The sequence below is a fragment of the Betta splendens genome, chromosome 22 (assembly GCF_900634795.4).
Source record: "Betta splendens chromosome 22, fBetSpl5.4, whole genome shotgun sequence".
Lineage (NCBI taxonomy): Eukaryota > Metazoa > Chordata > Actinopteri > Anabantiformes > Osphronemidae > Betta > Betta splendens.
In genome coordinates, this window is record NC_040900.2 from 11,886,375 (window position 1) to 11,896,568 (window position 10,194).

At 47.9% G+C, this 10,194-nt stretch overlaps 1 protein-coding gene across 1 annotated transcript in view; it reads right to left on the bottom strand.

Annotated features, from left to right (window-relative positions):
* The window catches only part of clmna (calmin a), a 126,855-nt gene that overhangs the window by 77,400 nt on the left and 39,261 nt on the right, over positions 1 to 10,194 (bottom strand). The gene's annotated exons all lie outside the window — the stretch shown is intronic.

A 10,194-nucleotide genomic window follows, 5' to 3' on the forward strand; every position in this document is an offset into this window, starting at 1 on the left:
GCAATGTAAATAAAAGATGAATAAGACGGGGGGCGGGGACACAAACACACAAACGGTGAGAGAGAGAGAGAGAGAGAGAGAGAGAGAGAGAGAGAGAGAGAGAGAGAGAGAGAGATAGAGAGAGATAGAGATAGACAGACATACACACACACACACACACACACATACATACATACATACATACATACATACATACACACACACATACATACATACATACATATGCACATATACACACACACACACACACACACACACACACACACACACACACACACACACACACACACACACACACACACACATCATTAACACCAGATGACATTCACTTGAACCGAAGCAGCAGGTTATTTTGGTTGGATAAAATATGCCCTCTATTAAAATAGAAGAATAAATTATTAATATTATTGTTATTTATATTTATTATTTTGTTACTAGCTTTAGTAATTTTTTGGGGGATGTTTCATCATTTCCATTATTCTATCCTGGTGTTGAAATATTACAGACAGACATGCAAACAAATAAATAAATACACAGTTATGTCACTGTCAATATATTTAACGAGTAAAAGTTTGAAATATTATCATGTGAGACAGATCAAACTTTACATAGTGGTGTTTAACAAGTGCATAAAGCCTGTGACCCGTGACGTCGGCAGACTTTCTTCTTCTGTGGTTTTCTTCCAGGCTTTTCCACCTGTTCTGTGTTTTGTGGTGATTCTTCAGCAGATGAGCTTTCATTTGCCTGATAAGCTGTTTGTTCTGGCTCATTTCATCATAAAGGATCTTTTTTTTATATTGGTCTTTATCTTCAGGCTGTTACCACAGAAAATTGTCTTCCACCAGCTGCTTTGGCATCTTCTACTCTCAAAAAAAAAACATATTTCTTTCTGTTAAAGGTTTTCCCTAGAGCTCGCATACCCGCAGCAACAGTTGTGTAAAGATCTGAATGAATTTGTTCAGACTGAGCAGGTTTGTGTTGTGGCTTTAATCCTCGTGCTGATTGTTGGGACGAAAACAAACAGTCGGTCGCCGATGTTTACACTTAATTTGTCTGCTTCAGAAGCGTTTGACTTGAATATCAATCCAGCAATCACTGAGGGGAAGCACACAGATCTTCTTTCTAGGCCTCTGCGGATCCCCTTCCCTCCCCTCCCCTCACCTCCGCCTCACCTCTCCCCACCCCCACCCCGCTGCTCCCTTGGAGGAATCCACTGTAAATGTAATGGAAGAGATTAATTCAGATTATCAGGTGATGTGTTCTCCTTCCATTTGGGGCCTAATGAGGAAAGCAAACACAGACATCTCTGCTTCTTATTTAAGGACAATTGTTGCTGATGAGGTGGAGGGATAAGGAGAGAAGGATATGGAGGAAATGGGGCTCCGGGCTCTTTCTCCGGCCCGGCAGGAGGCTGCTGGCTGAAGCTTGAATAACAAATGAGTTTTGCTGAGGATTTGGCTAATCATCCCAGGCCGCTGCTGCCCCGGGACAACTGGACCTATCAGAGCGCAGGAGAGACCCAGCACTTGAACTGCAGACCCAGGGTCCTAATTAACGGCAACCACAAATGAAAAGCAGCTGGCAATAATTACATAATTAAAGTGCCTTTGGGGGGAAGAAAAGCATAATTTCTGCAGCCATTGCCATAAATCTTGTGCTGTCCGAGCTCATACGTTTAACATGAACTTTTCCTGAGCAGGTTAATGCATTACTCATATAAAAAACACAGTATGCCTTTGTGTTTTGCTTGGACCTGCTTAATAACAAAGAGCGTAGGACAACGCTCGGCATGTGAACGTCTCGCAGAGCTGCCGGAGCGTGAAGAGTCAGCACCTCCACTTACCTCCATGTGTGAACTCGCTGCTCGGAGCCAGGCTTCGCCGGAGCCGTTCCCCAGTGTGGCGACACACAGTTGCAGGGATAGGACGCGCTCAGGAAGTCAGACAAGAAAGAATTAAACCAATGAAGTGTTAAAAATGTCATTTGCATATTTCATTTTGTCTGATTCCGAGGGGCGGCTGTTTGTAAGGTTTATTATAAGGTTCATTATAAGGTCAGTTATAAGGTTTATTGTGAGAAGCTTGAGCTTGAACAAAGCCTGAATGTGTCCAGGACCAAACTCCAACAAACGATCTGGAATGAAAGTGAACATTTGGTTTTACTTTGGATAATTCCACTGAAACTTTTGCACTGAAAACACTGATGAGCAATTAAGCAATTAGAGCCATTCCATGGCGTATAAGCCATAAACACCACTAAGTGCATTGTGAGCGGCCCAGCACGCTCCACGAGGCCCAGCCGGGATCCTTTGTCAGACGCTCTCTTGGATGATTAATAGTTTAATTTTTCTAAATTATTTAGACACACAAATAATTTGATACAACGAGGGGCTATTAGCACATCTTGTAATAGACATGTTACAATGATGAAAGCTCTAATTTGTTTTTAGAGCACTTACAGGGTTAGAAAAGCCACCTCGCTCCCGTCATCAATCATGTGTCACTTAACACAAGTGTTATATTATGGGAGAAATGCAAATACGCTGCCTTAAATGGGCGCGGGCCGACAGCTGGCGTCGCTTTGAATCGCTGCTCACTGTTTTCACTGTAAAGACAATTACAAGTAGTCATCTGCGCTGAGTGAAGGACGGACTGGCAGGAGGCAAACGGCTGCTCTCTGGCATTAACTCTGATCCAATCACATGTTTGTGAATGATAGAAATGTCAGAAAGACAAATATTGAACTATTAATCTGGATATTGAATATTTGTATATATTTATATATTTATAGAGTGATAGACATTCATTTGTTTTTTATGTCAAGAAAGTTCCAAAGGTGGTCAATAAAAAACACTTGACCATAATAGATAACACATATACTAATAACATAAATATAATCAAACAATTTAAATCAAAATAAACTAATATAATGAATATGCTATAATGGTGTCCTAAACGCCTGTTGTCTCTCCAGTTATATGTTTCTATGCACTCAGGTTACATGCGTTCAATCAGATTAGGTCATAGTTTTGTTATTTACTGATTTTGTGTCTTTATTTGTTTATTTCTTGCGTTTATTTATGTTCTGATTGTTGCACATTCAACCTCAAATCGAATTTGATTTGATTTAGTTTATACAGATATGCTAATTTGTATATTTATGTTTTTATGACAGATGCATTCAATTTTACACTTTGAACAGATTTAGTAGAATTTCTTTCTCTGTTTAAAGCTATGGGTAAAATCTCCCACTTTGTTTGACCCGGGGCTTGAAGACATTTTCCTTCTCCAGGTCAGTGTTCAGCAGGAACATGTAGGTGCCGCCTGCTTATGCTACATTTTTGTGGCTGAATCTGCAGAGCGTAAAGCGAGCGCGGACCACGGAGGCGGCTCGGACCTCGGCTGCAGACTGTTCCAGGCACAGGGCTAAGTGCCACGGGTGGATTTCAAAGGGATTACAGAGCTCCACGCCGCTCGGGTCCGGCCAGCTCCTCAACTCAAGGTCAGCTTCTCCTTCCACCAGACCTCCACGCGTCTTCCTTTCCACCACCAACACTGTCCTGTGGCGTCGCAGGTCGAGGAAAAGTAACCACCAGCAGATTCATTCTATAAATGACTTTTCGAACCTGCCTCGTTGACACATCCGTGCGCTGCCACGCAAACGCTCGCCTGATTGGGACCATGAGAGTTTTAGTGAATTTCAAGCGTCTTGACAGACTTCAGGGTTAAGATGTTCTGAATTAGATTTGAGTTACAACCACTAAATGCCCCTGTCAAAGCTAATTATGGCTGACACTGCCCATATGCGCCGGGCCGAGGCGCTTGTGTAAGAGGCACAGAGGGAACAAAGGAGCTCCAAGGCATCGCCCCACCAACTGTCAGTGTGAGCTGCTAAGAGGGAGGATTCCTCCGCTGACGATACACACGACGACGACAATAAGAGTCGAATCCACCTGCAAACGCAGATAAAAGCCCGCGTCGCTGCCGCGGACGGGTCGAGCCGCTCACATCACGCCCGCGATGACACGGAGAAGTGGTTTACAGATGCAGCTAAATCTCCCTCAGCGGCTGCACATGTTTAAGCTCACTCCTTCTGACACGGTAATTGCCCGGGGAGCCGAGGTATCCTTAAACAACACTCAGCTAAATGAAAGGACGGTGAAATAAATTAAAATTCTTGTGTGAGCTGATGAAAATAAACAGCTCGCCTGAAACGGCACCGACGGTCCACAGAGAGCCTCTGTTGTTCCTCAAGCGTCTGGACGAGCGGCGCTGACGTCGCGTGGACCGTCGGCCGCTCAGGTGTGAAGGCTTCGCCCCAGGGGCTCCGAGGGCCCCCGCCTCCAGCCGGGCCTCACAGCTGCACGGTGGTCACGCAGGGAGGAACGGCGCCGCGGTTCACGGGTCGCACATGCGCTGGAGGTCCTCCTGAGACGACGGACGGGGGTTTATCAGGAGAACAGGTTCACCATTTCACTCATGTATCGTCGGAGATCGATGTTTGATCTGCTTCTGACATCTAGATGATGAAAATGCAGGAGCTTCCTCTGGTGGTGAGTTATAGATTTTATTTATAAGGCTTCTATGTTTTCAAATGTTCCTCTTTTTATTTCCATGATTTCAGATCTTCGTTTTTCTCTTTCACAGTTTGAAATTACTTTTTTTTTTTATTTCAGACTTTTGGCCATGTTTTGGCGTAGGAGGCGGAGCTAACATAAACGGCCAATCAGAATCATTTATAAGCTGCGGGACCAGGAATCATTATCACTCGTACTGTAGATTATACATTACTTACTGAAGTGGTTGCTTTGAACAAAACCAAAATGTGTTACAATTTTATCTTTCCACTTAAGGCCTGAATGTGACTCCATACAAATAAACTTACAGCGATATGTTTTCCTTAACTTTGCAATGCTTCTGAACAACGCGTGCGTCTCTGCAGCACAGCGACATGTTTCTGTGTTCATTACACTTCGTGTTTACAGTGGACAACGAGACGTGAAATCCCGTGGCTCGCCGCCAACGCAAACGTCACGTGTTCTTTCTGCCCCGACGTCATTTTTTGTACAGGCGTGTTATTGTTTGCTCTCCAATCTGGTTTAGTGTTGCGCCGCGGCTTCTTGGTGTTGACTGTGGCCCTCCTGAGCTCTGATGTAATTGGACTCCGGGTCCAGCGACACCTCGTTACTCGCCGACGCAGCCCTGCCGTTGCCTTTGCCCCCTGACCCCTCATCCCGCGATGCAAACGGGACCTGCAGCCGCTACCTCCCCTCCCTCCGTGCATCAGTGTGCATTACATACAGCAAGTACAAATTAGGTTACCCAGTAACAACCGCAGAGCCGAAGCCCGTGGGTCCCGAGCCAGCGCTGGCGGAGCGTGTTTCAGGAAAACTGTTACTGAGCCGTTATTATCAGGGGTGGGATTAGAGCGGGATTTGGCCGGCCATAAATATATCACAGCTTCATTACACAGACAGCACTGAACGGGTCTGTAGGCTTGGTGTCCACAGACGGGGGGGGGGGGGGGGGCAAGGCTCACTTAAGTCTCCTATTGTGGACCTGACGGGGGGTTGATAGGAGCTGCGAGGACTGAAAAGCCTTTCCATATGAAAGCACTTCATTAATAGTGGGTTGTGCTGCAGCTCTGCAGCGCTGGGAAGGCATTAAACAGCTGAGAGGCCCAGAGCGGAGCCTGGAGTTGGGCCGTTTATGATTCATCATCAGCCGCCAGCGTCTCAGCTTTCGTCAGCGGTGAAGAGTCAAAGTCGGCTAAATTAGCTTGGATGTCGTTTTGGGATCCGGTGCCAGCGGCCAGTTGTGACTTTAGGAGGGATTACTTTGTCTGGACCTGTTCAGAAACACAGAACAGAAACCAGGAAGAAAAAGCCGATTCAACATTCATTTATGAGCCATGTTCACGTTTTGACCTTTTATTCCTGACGACTAATCCCAACAAAACCAGGGTCAGCGTGAAAACACAGGTTTGGTCCAAAATGAAGAACTCATCCCGTTCTTATTGAACTAAAGGCATCACTGGTGCAGAAGTCCAGCAGCTCAACAGCTGAAAAACGAAGAGGCAGTAACAGCTGGATGGAACTTCACAAATGACAGATTATCTAAAGTCACAAGACAAAACGAGTCTAAAGATTAAAAGTGAAACCACTTCATCCAATCACACAACGGCCACGTTCTGGTCACACAGCCCACGTACACTTAGAGCCCGTGCAGCTTCTGGTTCCCGTACTTTGACACATTCACTTTGTTCGTTTCTTATAAAATAACAGAAAATATATCCGTCACGACAACGTCCAGCGTGTCCTCTATGATGATGCACAGTGTTTATCCGACTTTACTCAACTGTTGCTCCAACTCTGCCGTCGTCTGTTAGCGCCACAGCTGCATGACATACCAGCGTAATAACACTGTAACATTATATTAGGCCCCTCGTTTTTCCTCCTCAAAGTGCTGGTGTCACATCGGGCTCCCTGCGACTAACAGGAACGGAGGGCAGCGCACCGCAGCCTTTCTGTCTGGCTCACGAACAGACGGAGCAAATGGGAGCCAGCTTCCCTCCCACCGGCCCACAATGTTAGAGAGGAGCGGCTGGAACATCAGATCAGCATCAAGTAGCACCAGATCCTCGGCTATTTGCTATTAAAGCTCCACTTCAAAGTGGCTAATTACGCTAAGTCCTGATTTCATGGTCACAGCTGCAGCGTATTATCAATCACCGCGTCTCAGCTGATCTCTGCGGGATCAGTGTCAGTGTCGGCGCATGGGCTGATCCCGACCCATCAGCCGTCACGCGGTGCTGTCGCCGCGGAGCCGCGTTCCTCGTGGAAGGCCACACTTCCCAGCTTCCAGGTCAGGTCGGACCCACCAGGCAGCCGGACTTTCCAGGCTTCCGACCAGCGCTTGCGAGGCCAGAGAACCTGACCGTCGCCGGCAGCTGCTGACAGGAAAACGCTCCTCACCTGGTTCCAAAGCCTGAGCCCTCGACATTCACTTCTATGAATGAACACTGTAAAAAATCACACGTAACAAAAACTCTACTCTTGATGTAAAAGCAGATTCAATTCTCAGTTTGTTGCAGCTTTAATCAATGCATATGCACTCACTGAACCAGTAAAGCCGTGGTAATGGAATCAGCACAACCTCCAGGTGTAAACGCATTATCTACATTATATGAGGTAGTCAACAATTGTGTTCAAGTCTTTTCTCTCTCGCTCACACACACAGTTCATGTGATCATTGACATGTGGCTCTTTCCCTCTAATGGCTGCTGCTGCTAGCGTGCGACGCGTTTAAGGTACCAGACACAATCAAGCTAATATTTCATCTTGAGTTACAGATGACTAATAATCATGGGTTTGCATCATGGAAATGTTATGCTGAGCCGGGTTGTGGTGTGCTACAGAGTGGGATGAAACAATCAGGGTCAGACTAAAACCCGTCAAAACCAAAGCGACAGCGTCTGCTGACGAATGGACCCCACATTAGGAATAATGGAAAGAGACGTCACGTAAAAACCTACCAAAGAATTATAACATTGATATTCTGGCCAATTCTTCTAGGGTTCAACTTGTACGCTGTAGCACAGGACCAGCACCAGGTTCTGTATATGATCCTTCATCATCACAATAAGAAGAAGAATATGAACATAGCTGCAGTTCGCAGTAAAAAAAGTCAGATCCAGTTCTTTGCTTCAGTTTGACCTAAATATCGTTTGTCCACCTCATTCCTGACTCGGTCTCATTTAGAACTGTACCTGAGTCTATCTACTACCAACATCCTTCGCTTTACTAATAGAAGTGTGGTTTGACTTTGTCCCAAATAAAGAGATCATATTAAATAGTTTCTGTGCAATTAGAACAGTGATGGTGGATGCGGGACCGGGGCCAGAGCTGACATGTTTTTGATGCATTATTATCTGCATAATAAAGTTTTTCCTCCAGCAGAGCTAACAGGACGCGCTCGCCTCAGGATGTGAGTATTCCTTTCCATCAGCCCACATAATATCACACTTTTCCGCCGCGTTTCGCCCCCTCGCGTTCAGCTGGGCTCCGATCGCATTTAAAGGCGGTATGATTGAGCCCCCCTCCCCCGATGCGATGGCATATTTCTCATTTAGGTTAAATCAAAGAGACATGGTGTCAGGCCTAACCACTGCTCATTACCATCATCGCAGGAATACAGGCAGCAATTTACCCGCAGACACACAGTAATGCTGAAAGGAAATAGGCCGAGCAGGAGCTGAAATGATATTTTTAATTATGTAGTCCCTCTCCACTGTCCCCATGCTGTTAGCTGAGCCTCTGAGGCCCAAACCTCATTTCAATATTTGCGTCTCATCAGATGTGAGGTGAGGAGGGAACCTGTCCGAGTGGCGGCCGCTGCGCTTCGCAGACAGATAAGAACGGCGGCGGCGGCATCGCGGGTCTGGGCCGACGCCATGGGCTCGTTTCCTCTCGCTAATAGGCTCTAAAGCTTCAATCAGCAGCTTGTTTTCATTACGGAGACTAAGCTGCTGAGACACAGAATCAGCAACTAAACTGTGGCTTGTGGCAAACTTACCTCTGTTTGCTTTAGGGTTCGGCTTCGCTGTCTGCCAGGGAATTAAAGCAGCTACATCATATTCAATTAGGCCCGAAGGCCATCGGATCGGATCGGGGTCGGTCCTTCTTAACCACAAAGTAGGAATAGGCGTCATCGATGCTGCGGCTCAGAACCAGCCCTAGGTTCTGTAAGGGTTCCGCCTCTTCCTTTATGTCTTCTAGCAACCTCTACCCTGCCCACGTTAGAACGGGCCCACTGGGTGCCAACGTCTGCTCCTGCCTTTGGGGCTCGGGTTCTGCCATCGGTTCAGTCCCCGTGAGATTGACTCACGCCTAATCATCAGGTTACCACTAAGTGCTCCTCAGTACAGGTCCAGATTCTTCCTATGTGCTGGTTCTGTTTCTTCGGGATGATGTGGGAAGTAGCCAGGAAGTAGCTGGTCTCGGTGTGAGTGATGTCATGCATGGCCTCCAGCCCAGAATGGCTGCTTAAACTGGTCGGGTCAAAGTTTCTGGACGATCCACTAACCTCCCACAGGGTCCAACAGAGTCTCAGGCTTTGAACAAAAGCATGTCCGGGGATCATTGGGAAGCGGAGATGACGCTTTTCTTTTCAGCTGTGAAGCCAGAGACAGCACTAGGTCACTGGACATGTGGCTGCCACTGACCGGTGACCTGATGGCGGAGAGCGGAGCTCAGCTTGTGACGTCAGCGTTTGGCCTTTGACGTTGGCGGCAGAGGGACAGCCCCGATGAGCTGATGAACAACGCTAGGTCAGCAGCAAACACACCAGGAGCGACGGGCGTCGTCGGGTCACGCTCCGTGCGTCGCCTCGTGCCAGACGACGCGCGGCCGCGTGCGGGCCGAGCGGACCGCGGCTCCGCAGGTCGCGCGGCTCTCCATCACCCTCATCAATCGCTCCTGCACATTTATCCGGGGCCCCTTTTGTTTTTCCAGAGCAGAATAAGTGGCTCGTGTTACACAGCACTAGCCTGCACATTATCAACGCAGGCAATAAGTCACCATTAAGCTGCTCATTCCCACGCAGCGCACCGAGCTCCGCTGCTCGCCACCAGCAGGACCCGCGCACGTCAGCGCCGGGTTCACGGGCAGTTTAAACCTACAGACACGTTCGTGTTCGGCGAAACGCTCCGTCGTAGAGGGCGCACGCGCGCACCTGGAGACGAGCGACGCCGCACGGCCTCATCGCCGCCTCGAAGCGGGGCCGCCGCGCGGAGCGGAGCGGAGCGGCGGCCGTGAACGCAGCACAGACGGGCAGCGGCCCGGGGCTGCGGCTCCGCGTCTCCCGTCAGGACAGAGCCAATATAGTGGGTGCTGCTGACGAGCGTCAGCGCTGGACGCAGATGACAGGCGGGCTGGACGACGAGAAGCAGCCCCGCCAGGATGAGACGCAGGGGAGAAAGAAAAAACACTGATTAATCAACTGCTCATTACCAGACTGTGGTTTATTTAGTGGTCGTGTCCAGGAAAACTAATCTGCGTTAGAGCATCAGCCAACTGGCACGTTGGTCCAGGCCTGCGGCACAAAAGCTGCATTATAAAGCATTGTGAAAGGAAAGCAGACGTTCTCTATGCTGCTGGAATTAAATGAAACATCACGGTTTAGTTTGGATTAAATG